General features: G+C 37.6%; 1 protein-coding gene across 10 annotated transcripts in view; it reads left to right on the top strand.

Annotated features, from left to right (window-relative positions):
• Positions 1-12,036, top strand: part of COA1 (cytochrome c oxidase assembly factor 1) — a 95,080-nt gene that overhangs the window by 60,755 nt on the left and 22,289 nt on the right. The window contains exon 2 of one of the 10 annotated variants that reach the window (XM_073886893.1): positions 8,920-9,083. The exons of 6 other annotated variants lie outside the window; for them this stretch is intronic. The gene's annotated coding sequence lies outside the window, so the exon portion shown is untranslated. Of the gene's footprint in view, positions 1-8,919; positions 9,117-10,991; positions 11,043-11,290; positions 11,550-12,036 lie in introns of those variants that run through there. 3 more of the 10 variants (XM_073886891.1, XM_025853176.2, XM_073886895.1) reach the window with 3 other exon arrangements.

The raw sequence follows: 12,036 nt of genomic DNA, 5'->3' as shown, positions 1-12,036 counted from the left end.
AAACATTGTATTATGCTGAACCCAAAACAAGTTAATACAGTTTCTGCTTGTGGATAAACACAGAGTATTGTTAGGAAGATGTAACACACATGAGACAGAAGAAAAGCTTACCCAGAGCTGAATTTTAAGAGTAGTTTTGATTTTTATCAAAAACCATCTTAGTCGTTGGAGGTTTATAATCTATAAAACAGAAGTGATAGGGCTACCATTGGGTGGGGGAGGAGGAAGGCACATTTAAAAAATCTATTTAAGAAGCCATTATTGAACCTCTTTTTTGTTTCAGAAACTCTTTGATAGTCACTGGGGTTACAAACCTGATGATACCCCCAAGATACTCAGATGTATAGGATGACACAAGCAGCTCTCAACTGCCTTGCCCTTTACAGAGTACAGATTGTTTTTGTGATATCTCCATTATTCTTTATAGCAGAACTGTTGGGGCTTTATAGTTCATAGGCCCAGAGAGATTAAATGAAAAATTGAGTAGGTATTTAGTCCGACTGCTGTGTTTCTGCAGTATCTTTGGGACATGCTAACTAACCAAATGAGAAATTAGCTAAACTATTAATAAGCCATGCAGAGGTACACAAGGGACCTTTAGAATATATCCTGTCTTGGTCTTCGAGTGACTTTGCTGGGATAAAATGGTGCAGCAAAGCAATTTAGTAGTTTGATAATATTTAAAAAATGAGATATTTATTTTTCTTTATATTATGACAGATATTTAAGCGCATAATGTGCATGAGACATTGTATTTATTGACTATTCTATTTGGTTCTGTTGTCACTCTTAGTAATTTAAGCATGCTTAATGCAGAAGATTTGAAAGTACAGATAAATATGAAGATCCAGAAAAAGTTAACTCTGCCTCTCATCACCTAGAAGTTGTGAACATTTTTATCTATTTCCTCAGGTTCCTTTTTATCCTTAAAAAATAGGTCCTATTTTATACAGACCATGATTGAATTCTATTATGTAGGAACTTTCCCCTCACATTGAATATAGTTAATATTTCTTGGTTATTGTATGTTTGGCTCAGAGGTAATATAGTATTATTTTATATTTTTATTTTTAAAGATTTTTATTTATTTATTCATGAGCAAGAGAGAGGCAGAGGGAGAAGCAGGCTCTCCGCGGAGGAGGGAGCCCGATGTGGGGCTTGATCCCAGGACCCCGGGATCATGACCTGAGCTGAAGGCAGCTGCTTAACCATCTGAGCCACCCAGGCTCCCCTGTTTTATATTTTAAAAATATGTTTTTCATATACATTAAAATACACGCAAAAGAACCTATGTATCACATATATAAGTCACGAATTTCTATGAATGGATCACCTAATGTAAGAACAATGTGAGAACCTAGAATACTATCGAAGAGTGGCAGAATATGCCACCTAAGGATATGCCACTGTGGCGTAAGGATTATTTTTAGCTAAAGGCACTTGAAAAACAGCAGGTACAAAGAAGGCTGCTCTGACCTTCCAAATGAAAGATGCCCTCCCTGTGCAGGGAGCAAACATTCTTATCACCAAAGTCAGGAGTCGAGACTGAGTATTCTGTACAAAGAGACCTTGTTAAAATAATTCCTATTTTCCTTTATGTTTGCCATATATCTTAGGTATTTTATAAGATTTGTATGCTTTTCTCCTGTTAATCTGTCTTTTAACTAGTCAGTTTAATTCTCAGGCCCAGCTCGAGACTCTAAGATGGTAGAGGTAAAATTTTACCTCCCCATCAGAAATACTACTGTCCTCAATTTTATCTTTTTTTTTTTGCCTTTTAAATTTTTATTATTTTACCTTATTTTTTTAATTTAATTTAATTTTTTAGGATTTTTTTTATTGAAGAATAATTGACATACAGTGTTGTACTAGTTCAGGTGTATAACAGTGATTTACTATTTATATACATTACAAAATGGTCACTACAGTATCTCATTATCGTCTGTCACTATACAGAGTTCTTACAATATTATTAACTATATTCCCTATGCTGTACATTACTTCCTGTGTTTATTTTATAACTGGAATATTGTACCTCTTAATCTTCTTCACCAGTTTGGTCTGTCACCACCACCACCACCTCTCCCCCACTCCAGCCAACACCATCATTTTGTTCTCTATGAGTGTGTTTCTATTTTGTTTGTTCATTTGTTTCATTCTTTGGATTCTACATGTAAATGAAATCATACAGCATTTGTCTTTCTCTGTCTGACTTATTTCACTTAGCATAACACCCTCTAGGTCAATTCATATTGTTGTGAATGGCAAGATTTCATTCCTTTTTATGGCTGAGTAATGTTCCGTTGTGTGAATTTACCACATCTTCTTTACCTATTTATCCATCAGTGGACACCTAGGTTGCTGCCATACCTTGCCTATTGTAAATAATGCTACAGTGAACATAGGGGTGCCTATGTCTTGTTGCATTAGTGCTTTCATTTTCTTTGGATAAATACCCAGAAGAGGAATTGCTGGATTGTATGGTATTTTCTACTTTTAATTTTTTGAGGAACCTTCATACTGTTTTCCATAGTGGCTGCACCAGTTTACATTCTCACTAACAGTGCATGTGTGTCTCTTTTCTCCACATTCTCACCAACACTTGTTATTTATTTGTTTATTTATTTGATGATAGCCATCCTGACAGGTGTGAGGTGATATCTCATTGAGGTTTTGATTTGCATTTCCCTGATGATTAGTGATGTTGGGTATTGTTTTATGTGTCTGTAGGCCATCTCCATGTCTTTGGAAAAATGTCTGTTCAGGTCCACTGCCCATTTTTTAATTGGATTGTTTGTTTTTTTTTTTAACATTGGGATGTATGAGTTTTTTTAATATATTTTGGATGTTATTTCCTTATCAGATATATCATTTGCAAATAGGTTGCTTTTTCATTTTGTTGATGATTTCTTTTGCTGTGCAATAAACTTTTTAGTTTAATGTAGCCCCTTTTAATGTTCTTGCCTGAGGAGACATATCTGAAAAAATGTTGCTAAGATCGGTGTGAAAGAGTTAACTACTATATTTTCTTCTAGGAGTTTTATGATATCAGGTCTTTAATCCATTTGGGGTTTATTTATGTATATGGTATAAGAAACTAGTCCAGTTTGATTCTTTTGCTTTTAACAGTCCAGTTTTCCCAACACCATTTATTGAGGAGACTGCCCCATCTTATAGGAGGAGTGTTCAGATTTTCACTGAGGAGTATGATATTAGCTATGTGTTTGTCATATGTTGCTTTTATTATGTTGAGGCATGTTTCCTCTATACCCACTTTTTTGAGAGTTTTTATCATAAATTTATGTTGCATTTTGTCAAATGCTGTTTTGTCTGCATCTATTGAGATGATCGTATGGTTTTTGTCTTTCATTTTGTTAATGGGGTGAATTACATTGATTGATTTGTGGATATTGAACTATCCTTGCATCCCTGGAATAAATCCCACTTGATCATGGTATATAATCCTTTTGATTTTTTTTTAAATTCATTTTGCTTATATTTTGTTAAGGATTTTTGCATCTATGTTCATCAGGGATATTGGTCTGTAATTTTCTTTTTTTTTGTAGTGTTTTTGTCTTGGTTAGTATCAAGGTAATGCTGGCCTCATAGAATGTATTTAGAATCATTCCTTCTTAAATTTTTTGGAATAGTTTGAGAAGGATAGTTATTAACTTTTCTTTAAATGTTTGGTAGAATTTACCTGTGAAGCTGTCTGGTCCTAGACTTGTTTGCTATATATTATTTGACTCTATATGTTGGGTATTAATTCTGGGCTCTCTGTTCTGTTTTCTTGGTCTGTGTGTCTATTTCCTTACCAAACCATATTGTTTTAGTTACTATAGATCTGTAATACAGTTTGAAATCAGGGAATATAATTTCTCTTTTTTTGTTCTTCTCAGGATTGCTTTGACTATTCAAGGTCTTACGCATTTCCACACAAATTTTAAGATTGTGTTTTCTGTTTCTGTGAAGAATGCCATTGGGATTTTGATAGTGATTAAGTTGAATGTATAGATGGCTTTGTGTAGTATGGACAATTAATGATATTAATTATTTCAGTTCATGAATATGGGATGTCTTTCCATTTGTTTCTTTGATTTCTTTTAAGAAAGTCTTACAGTTTTCATTTTATAGCTCTTTCCCTTCTTTGCTAAATTTATTTTTTGGTATTTTGGGTTTTTTTAAGGCTATTGTTAATGGGATAGGTTTTGTTTTTTTTTTTTTTGGTTGTTTAATTATTAGTGCGAAATGTAACTGGTTTTCTATGTTGATTTTATACCCTGAAACTCACTGAATTTTTAACTAGTTCCAAAAGTTTTGGGGTTGAATCTTTGCAGTTTTCTATATAAAAAAATCATGTTATCTGCAAATAACAACAATTTTACTTCTTCTTTTTTGACTTAGATGCTTTTTATTTCCTTTTCTTGCCTAATTGTTCTGTCTAGGTCTCCTAGTAATATGTGGAATATGACTGGTTATAAGTGGGCATCCTTGTCTTGTTCCTGATCTTAGAAGAAAAGCTTTCTGTTTTTCACTTTTGAGTATGATGGTAGCTGTGGGTTTGTTGTATATGGCCTTTATTATGTTGAGGTGTGTGCTTTCTATAACCAATCTGTTGAGCATTTTTATCATGAAAGGATGTTGTATTTTGTGAAATACTTCTTCTACATCTATTATGATCATGTGACTTTTATCTTTCATCCATTAATGTGATGTATTACACTTACTGATTTTCAATGTACTGAATCCATCCTTGCATCCAGGGATAAATCCTTCTTGGTCATAGTGTATAATCCATTTAACATGTTCTTAAATTCAGTTTGCTAATATTTTGTTGAGAATTTTTCATGTATATTCACTGGGGTATTGGTCTACAGTTTTCTTGTAGTACCCTTATGCGGCTTTGGAATCACAGTAATACTGGCTTTATAGAATGAGATTTGAAGTGTTCCCTCCTCTTCAGTTTTTTGGAAAAGTTTGAGAAGGGTTGACATTAATTTTTCTTTCTTTCTGGTAGAATTTTGCCAGTTAAGCCATCTGGTCCTGGGGTTTTCTGTTTTGGGAGGTTTGTGATTGCTTATTCAATCTCTTTACTCATAATGGGTCTGTTCAGATTTTTTTTTTCTTTCTGATTCATTCTTGGTAGATTATGTGTTTCTAGAAAATTTTATTTCTTTTATAGTATAATTTTTTGGTATATAATTGTGGAAGTCTTTATGATCATATATATTTCTGTAATATCAGTTGTAAGATTTCCTCTGCATTTCTAATTTTATTTATTTGAGTCTTCTCTTTTTGTTGGTTATTCTGCTAGTTTTGTCAATTTTGTTTACCTCGTAGAGAAACCAGCTTGTAGTTTTATTGTGCCTTTCTATTGTTATATTTGTTTCAATTTCATTTATTTCTGCTCTGATCTTTGTTATTTCTTTCCTTCTGCTAACATGGGCTTTGTTGTTCTTGTAATTCCTTGAGGTATACAGTTAGGTTGTTTATTTGGGAGCTTTTTCTTAATATAGCATTTATTGCTATAAACTTCCCAATTACAACTGCTTTTGCTGCATTCCATAAGTGTAGTATGTTTACTTTTTCTTTTTTTTTTTATTATTATGTTATTTTAATCACCATACAGCACATCATTAGGTTTTTGATGTAGTGTTCCATGATTCATTGTTATGGTTACTTTTTCATTTGTTTCAAGTTAATTTTTTTTTATTATTATTACCACCCATTTGTTCTGCAGGAGTGTGTTGTTTAATTTCCACACATTTGTGAATTTTCCAGGTTTCCTCCTTTTATTGACTTTCAGTTTCATAGCATTATGGTCAGATTGGTACGATTTCAATCTTTTTAAAATATGGTAAGAATTGTTTTGTGACCTAACATATAATCCATTTTTGAGGATGTCCCATGTGCCTATGAAAAGAAGGTATATACTGCTGCTGTTGGATGGTATGTTCTGTAAATGTCTGGTAGGTCCATTTGGTCTAAAGTATAGTTTGAGTCCCAAGTTTCCCAATTAATTTACTGTCTGGATCATCTATCCATTGTAAAGTGGGATTATAAAGTCCCCTACTATTATTGCATTGTTGTCTACTTCATCCTTCATATCTGTTATATATGTCTTGTGTATTAGGTACTCCTATGTTGAGTGCATATATATATATATTTAAAGTTGTTATATCCTCTTGATTAAATGACCTCTTTATCATTATATAATGATCTTTGTTTCTTTTTACAGTTTTTTTTTTTAAAGTTTTTTTTTATTTATTTGACAGAGAGAGACAGCAAGAGAGAGAACACAAGCAGGGGGAGTGGGAGAGGGAGAAGCAGGCTTCCCGCTGAGCAGGGAGCCCGATGCGGGGCTCAATCCCAGGACCCCGGGATCATGACCTGAGCTGAAGGCAGACGCTTAACGACTGAGCCACCCAGGCGCCCCTCTTTTTACAGTTTTGACTTAAAGTTAATTTTGTGTGATAATAAAGGTTAGCTATCTGTTCTTTTTTGGTTTCCATTTGTGTGAAATATCTTTTTCCATCTTTTCACATTGAGACTATGTGTGTCCTTAAGTACTAAGGAGTGTGTGGTAGGCAGCATATAGTTGTGTCTTACTTTTATGCATATAGCCACTGTATTCCTTTGATTGGAGAATTTAACCCATTTATATTTAAAGTAATAACTGTAGGCAGTTATTAATAATGCCATCTTACTAATTTTTTTCTGGTTATTTGTAGTTCCTTTGTTCCTTTCTTTCTCTCTTGTTGTCTTCTGAATTGATAACTTTCTGTAGTGGTATATTTTGGCTCCCTTTATTAAATCTTTTAGCTATGTAGGTTTTTGCTTGTGATTTCCATGAGCCTTCCATAATATATCTTTTTTTTTTTTTAATTCAACTTAGTTAATGTATAGTGTATTATTAGTTTCAGAGGTAGAATTTAGTGATTCATCAGTTGCATATAATACCCAGTGCTCATTACAGCAAGTGCCCTCCTTAATGCCCCTTACCCAATTACCCCATTCCCCCACCCACCACCCCTCCAGCAACCCTCAGTTTGTTCCCTGTAGTTAAGAGTCTTTTATGGTTTGCCTCCCTCTCTGTTTTTATCTTATTTTTCTTTCCCTTCCCCTATGTTCATCTGTTTTGTTTCTTAAATTCCACATGAGTGAAATCATATGGTATTTGTCTTTCTCTGACTGACTTATTTTACTTAGTGTAATATCCTCTAGTTCCATCCATGTCATTGCAGATGGCGAAATTCCATTCTTTTTGATGGCTGAGTAATATTCCATTGTATATATACACCACCTCTTCTTTATTCATCTGTTGAAGGACATCTGGGCTTCCATAATATATTTTACAGATATTTATCAGTCTATTTTAAACATTGCAACATAATTTCAATTGCATACAAAAAGCTTTACCCTTTTACTCCCCTTACATTTTGTTTTTTTGTTTTGATTTACATCTTTTCATATTGTGTATCTATTAACAAATTATTATACCTCTAGTTGTTTTTAATACTTCTGTCCTTTATACTGGAGTTAAGTGATTTACAAACCACTGTATTACACTATTGGAGTTTTCTGAATTTGACTGTAAACTTAACTTTACTGTGTGTTTCATGTTATTACTTAGCATCCTGACTTTTTAGTTTGAAAATCTTGTTCATGGGCGCCTGGGTGGCTCAGTTGTTAAGCGTCTGCCTTCAGCTCAGGTCTTGATCCCAGGGTCCTTGGATCAAGCCCCGCATCGGGCTCCCTGCTGGGCGTGAAGCCTGCTTCTCCCTCTCCCACTCCCCCTACTTGTGTTCCTGCTCTCGCTGTCTCTCTCTCTGTCAAATAAATAAATACAATCTTTAAAAAAAAAAAGAAAGAAAATCTTGTTCAACATTATTGGTAATGTAGATCTCAGGATAAGTAACTCCCTCAGCTTTTCTTTTGTCTAAGAACATCTTTACCTCTCCTTCTTCTGAAGGAAGCTTTGCTGGAAAAAGTATTCTTGGTCGGCAGTTTTTTTTTTTTTTTTTTCTTTCAGCACTTTGAGTATATCATCCTGTTCTCTCTCAAAGTATAAAATTTTGGCTTAGAAAGCCACTAATATCCTGTGGGGTTCCTTTGTAAGTGACAAGCATCTTTTCTCTTGCTGCTCTCAGTATTCTCTCTTTGTGTCCTAATTTTGAACACTGTATTATAATGTGTCTTTGAGAAGATATCTTTGCATTGAATTGTTTAGCGATCTGTGAGCTTCATGAACTTAGATGTCCAAATCTCTCTCCACTTTGGAAAGTTTTTAGCCATTATATCTTTAAAAAAACTTTCTGCTCTTTCTTCCTCTCTTTTTCTCTGGACTTCCAATTTATTTATTTCTTTATATGAGAGAGCACGGCAGTGAGTGAGCATGAGCAGGGGTCAGGGAGCAGAGGGAGAGGGAGCAGCAAACTCCCCGCTGAGCAGGGAGCCTGACATGGGGCTTGATCCCAGGACCGTGGGGTAATGACCTGAGCCAAAGGCAGATGCTTAACATACTGAGCCACCCAGGAGCCCCCATATACATCATTTATTTCTCTTAATGGCGTCCCATACATTCTGCATGCTTTCTTCATTCTTTTTCACTCTCTTTTTATTCCACTGATTGGATAATTTCAAATGATTTATCATTGAGTATACTGATTCTTCTGTGAGTCTGTTGCTGAAGGTATTGAATTTGTCATTTCAGCCACTTCTTAAGCTCCCAAATTTCTGTTTCATTCTTTTTTATATTTTTCATCTCTGTGTTGTTCTCATTTTGTTCTTGTATTGTTTTCCTGATTTTATTAAGTTGTTTATCTGTGTTTTCTTATAGCTGACTGTAACAGTTTTTAAAAAGGTTTTGTAAGGCAATTTCTTTTTTTTAATATATTTTTTGATTTATTTATTTGAAAGAGACAGCAAGAGTGAGAGATGGAACACAAGCAGGGGGAGTGAGAGAGGGAGAAGCAGACTTCCAGCTGAGCAGGGAGCCCGATGTGGGACTCAATCCCAGGACCCTGGGATCATGACCTGAGCTGAAGGCAGATGCTTGATGACAGAGCCACCCAGGCACCCCTGTAAGGCAATTTCTTTATCTTCATTTTGAGGAGGTCAGTTACTGGAAGTTTATTGTGATCTTTTTGTGGTGTCGTGTCTCCTTATTTCTTTGTTTTGTTTTGTTTTTTAATAGTTTTAATTTAAATTCCAGTTAGTTAACATACAGTGTAATATTAGTTTCAGGTGTCCAATTTAGTGATTCAGCACTTCCATACAACACCTGGTGCTCATCACAATAAGTATACTCCTTAATTCCCATCACCTATTTAAACCACCCTCCCCCCACCTCCCTCTGGTAACCATCAGTTTGTTCTCTGTAGTTAAGAATCTGTTTCTTGGGGCACCTGGGTGGCTCAGTTGGTTAAGTGTCTGCCTTTGGCTTAGTTCATGATCTTAGGGTCCTGGGATCGAGCCCATGTCAGGCTCTCTGCTCAGCAGTGAGTCTGCTTCTCCCTCTCCCTCTGTGATTTCTCTTGTTTTTGCGGTCTCTGAAGAAAAAAAAATCTTAAAAAAAAAGGAATCTGTTTCTTGGTTTGCCTCTCTCTTTTTTCCCCCAGTGATTGTTGTTTTGTTACTTAAATTCCACATATGAGTGAAATCATATGGTATTTGTTTTTCTCTGACTTAGCATAATACTCTCCATCCATCCATGTCATTGCAAATGGCAAGATTTCATTCTTTTTTTATGGATGAAAATATTCCATTATATACATATACCACATTTCTTTATCCATTCATGAGTCAGTGGGCATTTGGGCTCTTTCCATAATTTGGCTATTGGTAATGCTGCTGTAGACATCAGTGTGCATGTATCCCTTCGAATGAGTATTTTTGTATACTTTGGGCAAATACCCAGTAGTGCAGTTGCTGGGTCATAGGGTAGCTCTATTTTTAACTTCTTGAGGAACTTCCATGCTGTTCTCCAGAGTGGCTGCACCAGCTTGCATTCCCACCAACAGTGTGAGAAGGTTCCCCTTTCTCCGCATCCCCGCCAACATCTGTTGTTTCCTGTGTTAATTTTAGCCATTCTGACAGGTTCGTGAGGTGATATCTCAGTGTAGTTTTGATTTGTATTTCCCCGATGATGGCTGATACTGAGCATCTTTTCATGTGTCTGTTGGTCATCTGGATGTTTTCTTTGGAAAAAACGTCTATTCGTATCCTTTGCCCATTTTTCACTAATTTCCTTGTTTCTTTGTGATTGCTGTAGTTATCTGTGTTTTTGAAGAAGCAGTCACTTCTTCCACATCTTATGGACTGACTTCAGAAGGGGAGACCTTCACCTGGAGATGGGGCACATCGGAGTGTGCTGTGAACCTGGGTCTAGTGGTGCAGGGGTTTGTGGCAACTCTGGGCTAGGGGGTATGCGGTAACTTGTCAGCTCAAGCAGCAGGTTTCCACTACATCAACAACTGATACCCTTGGTTAGAGGTAGATGGGGTCCTCAGTTTCTACAGGGGCTGTTGAGGTCCTCAGTGGCACCTCGAGGTACAATCTGTAGGTACCAGGGCAGGCAGTGTTGGGGCCTGGAGTTGGTTGGCTGTGGGGGGTGGCTGCGGGGGCCTGTGTGGGTAGGGTCAGTGGCAGATACATGTGCAGTGACAAGGCCAGGGGTTCAGCAGCAGGGTGTGGAATCAAGTCTAGAGAACTGGCTGTCAGTATTTCCTTGTGAGTCTGCAGGGGCTAGCCGCTTTGGGTGCCCGTATCAGGTCAAGGCCAGCAGCTATAGGGGTCTGTCTTAAGTATGTATGATGGTGCAGGCTGACGACAGGAGTCACAGGGCCTGCTCTGGGGGCCGGAGTAGCTTCAGGGACCTGGACCATCACTGTACACTTGTGTGGCTTCTGGGGCTTGCTGCAAGCACACACAGGATGTTGGAGGCCTTTGATAGGTTGGGGCCGGCAGCTCGCAGGTGCACAGCTGGGGGGTCTAGCTGCGTGTATGTCAAGCTGTGCAGGCCAATGACTGGAGTCAGAGCCGTATGTTTCCCTTTATTGATTTTCACACGTTACAGACGTTTGTTTGTTTGTTTGTTTAGATAGGTAGGTAGGTTAGTTTTTTGTAAGCCACTGCACACAGGCAGCTATGGGGTCCTTAAGTGCTGGCTTGCACATGTGTGGCTGCAAGGGTTAGCCATGGGTACTTGCACAGAGGTGAAGATCTGCTGCAGGGGCCTAGGCTGGCGGTTGCTTTACGGTAGCCAGAGCTAGCTGCCAGGTCAGATCCCAGTGTCCAACGGGAAGGTGGGCCAGGAAGCAAGAAAGGACTGCAGGCAGTTGTCTGTGAATGTGAAAACCTGTGGATGAAAATCTCCGTGGCAGGATCTGGAGGGAACCCATTGTAGCTGTGGCAGCTGTTGGTTTTCTCAGTGGTAAAAGCTTCCTGATGTACTCTATGGAAAAGTCTGCTGGTATTGTCCGAGATGAGGTCCTCATGATGCGAGCTGATGGGGTCCGTAGTACCCACAAGGCCTGTTGTCCTCAGAGGTGAGGACTGCTGGGCTCCTCTGCAGAGCAGGCCACTGGGAACTGTCGCTTCTACTGCATGGCTGCTCTTGGTTGGCCTGCCCCTTTCCTTGTTCTAGCTCTCTCTGTTCATGTCAGCTTTGCTGGTCTCTGGGCAGAGTAACAATGGCATGGGTCCTCTGAAAGGCTGGGGAAGCTAGTGTTCACCTCCCTTTCCTTTTCCTTGCAAAGAGAACTCTGTCCCTTGGGAAAGTTCCTCTTGGCACTGAGCAGTGCTGGCCTGGGGGACTGGATGATGTGAGCAAAATGAAACTTTCTTCTTCCCATTTTTGTGCAGTTATTCTCAGGCTTTTTCGGCCACTCTGTTGCTGAAGCCTTTTAAGTTAACTCCTGAGCTCTCCTACAGCTATTTTCATGGGGAGCTGTCTTAACTGTTCCGTCTTGGGGAAGGAGACTGGGGTCTCTTACTCTGCCATCTTAGTGATGTCACTGTGTTATATTTTTACCA

Source organism: Callorhinus ursinus, unplaced genomic scaffold, assembly GCF_003265705.2.
Source record: "Callorhinus ursinus isolate GAN/ISIS: 27379988/994484 unplaced genomic scaffold, GSC_fseal_2.0 scaffold73, whole genome shotgun sequence".
Classification (NCBI taxonomy): domain Eukaryota; kingdom Metazoa; phylum Chordata; class Mammalia; order Carnivora; family Otariidae; genus Callorhinus; species Callorhinus ursinus.
Note: the sequence above shows the minus strand (reverse complement) of the source record. Positions and strands in the feature narration are given on the sequence as shown.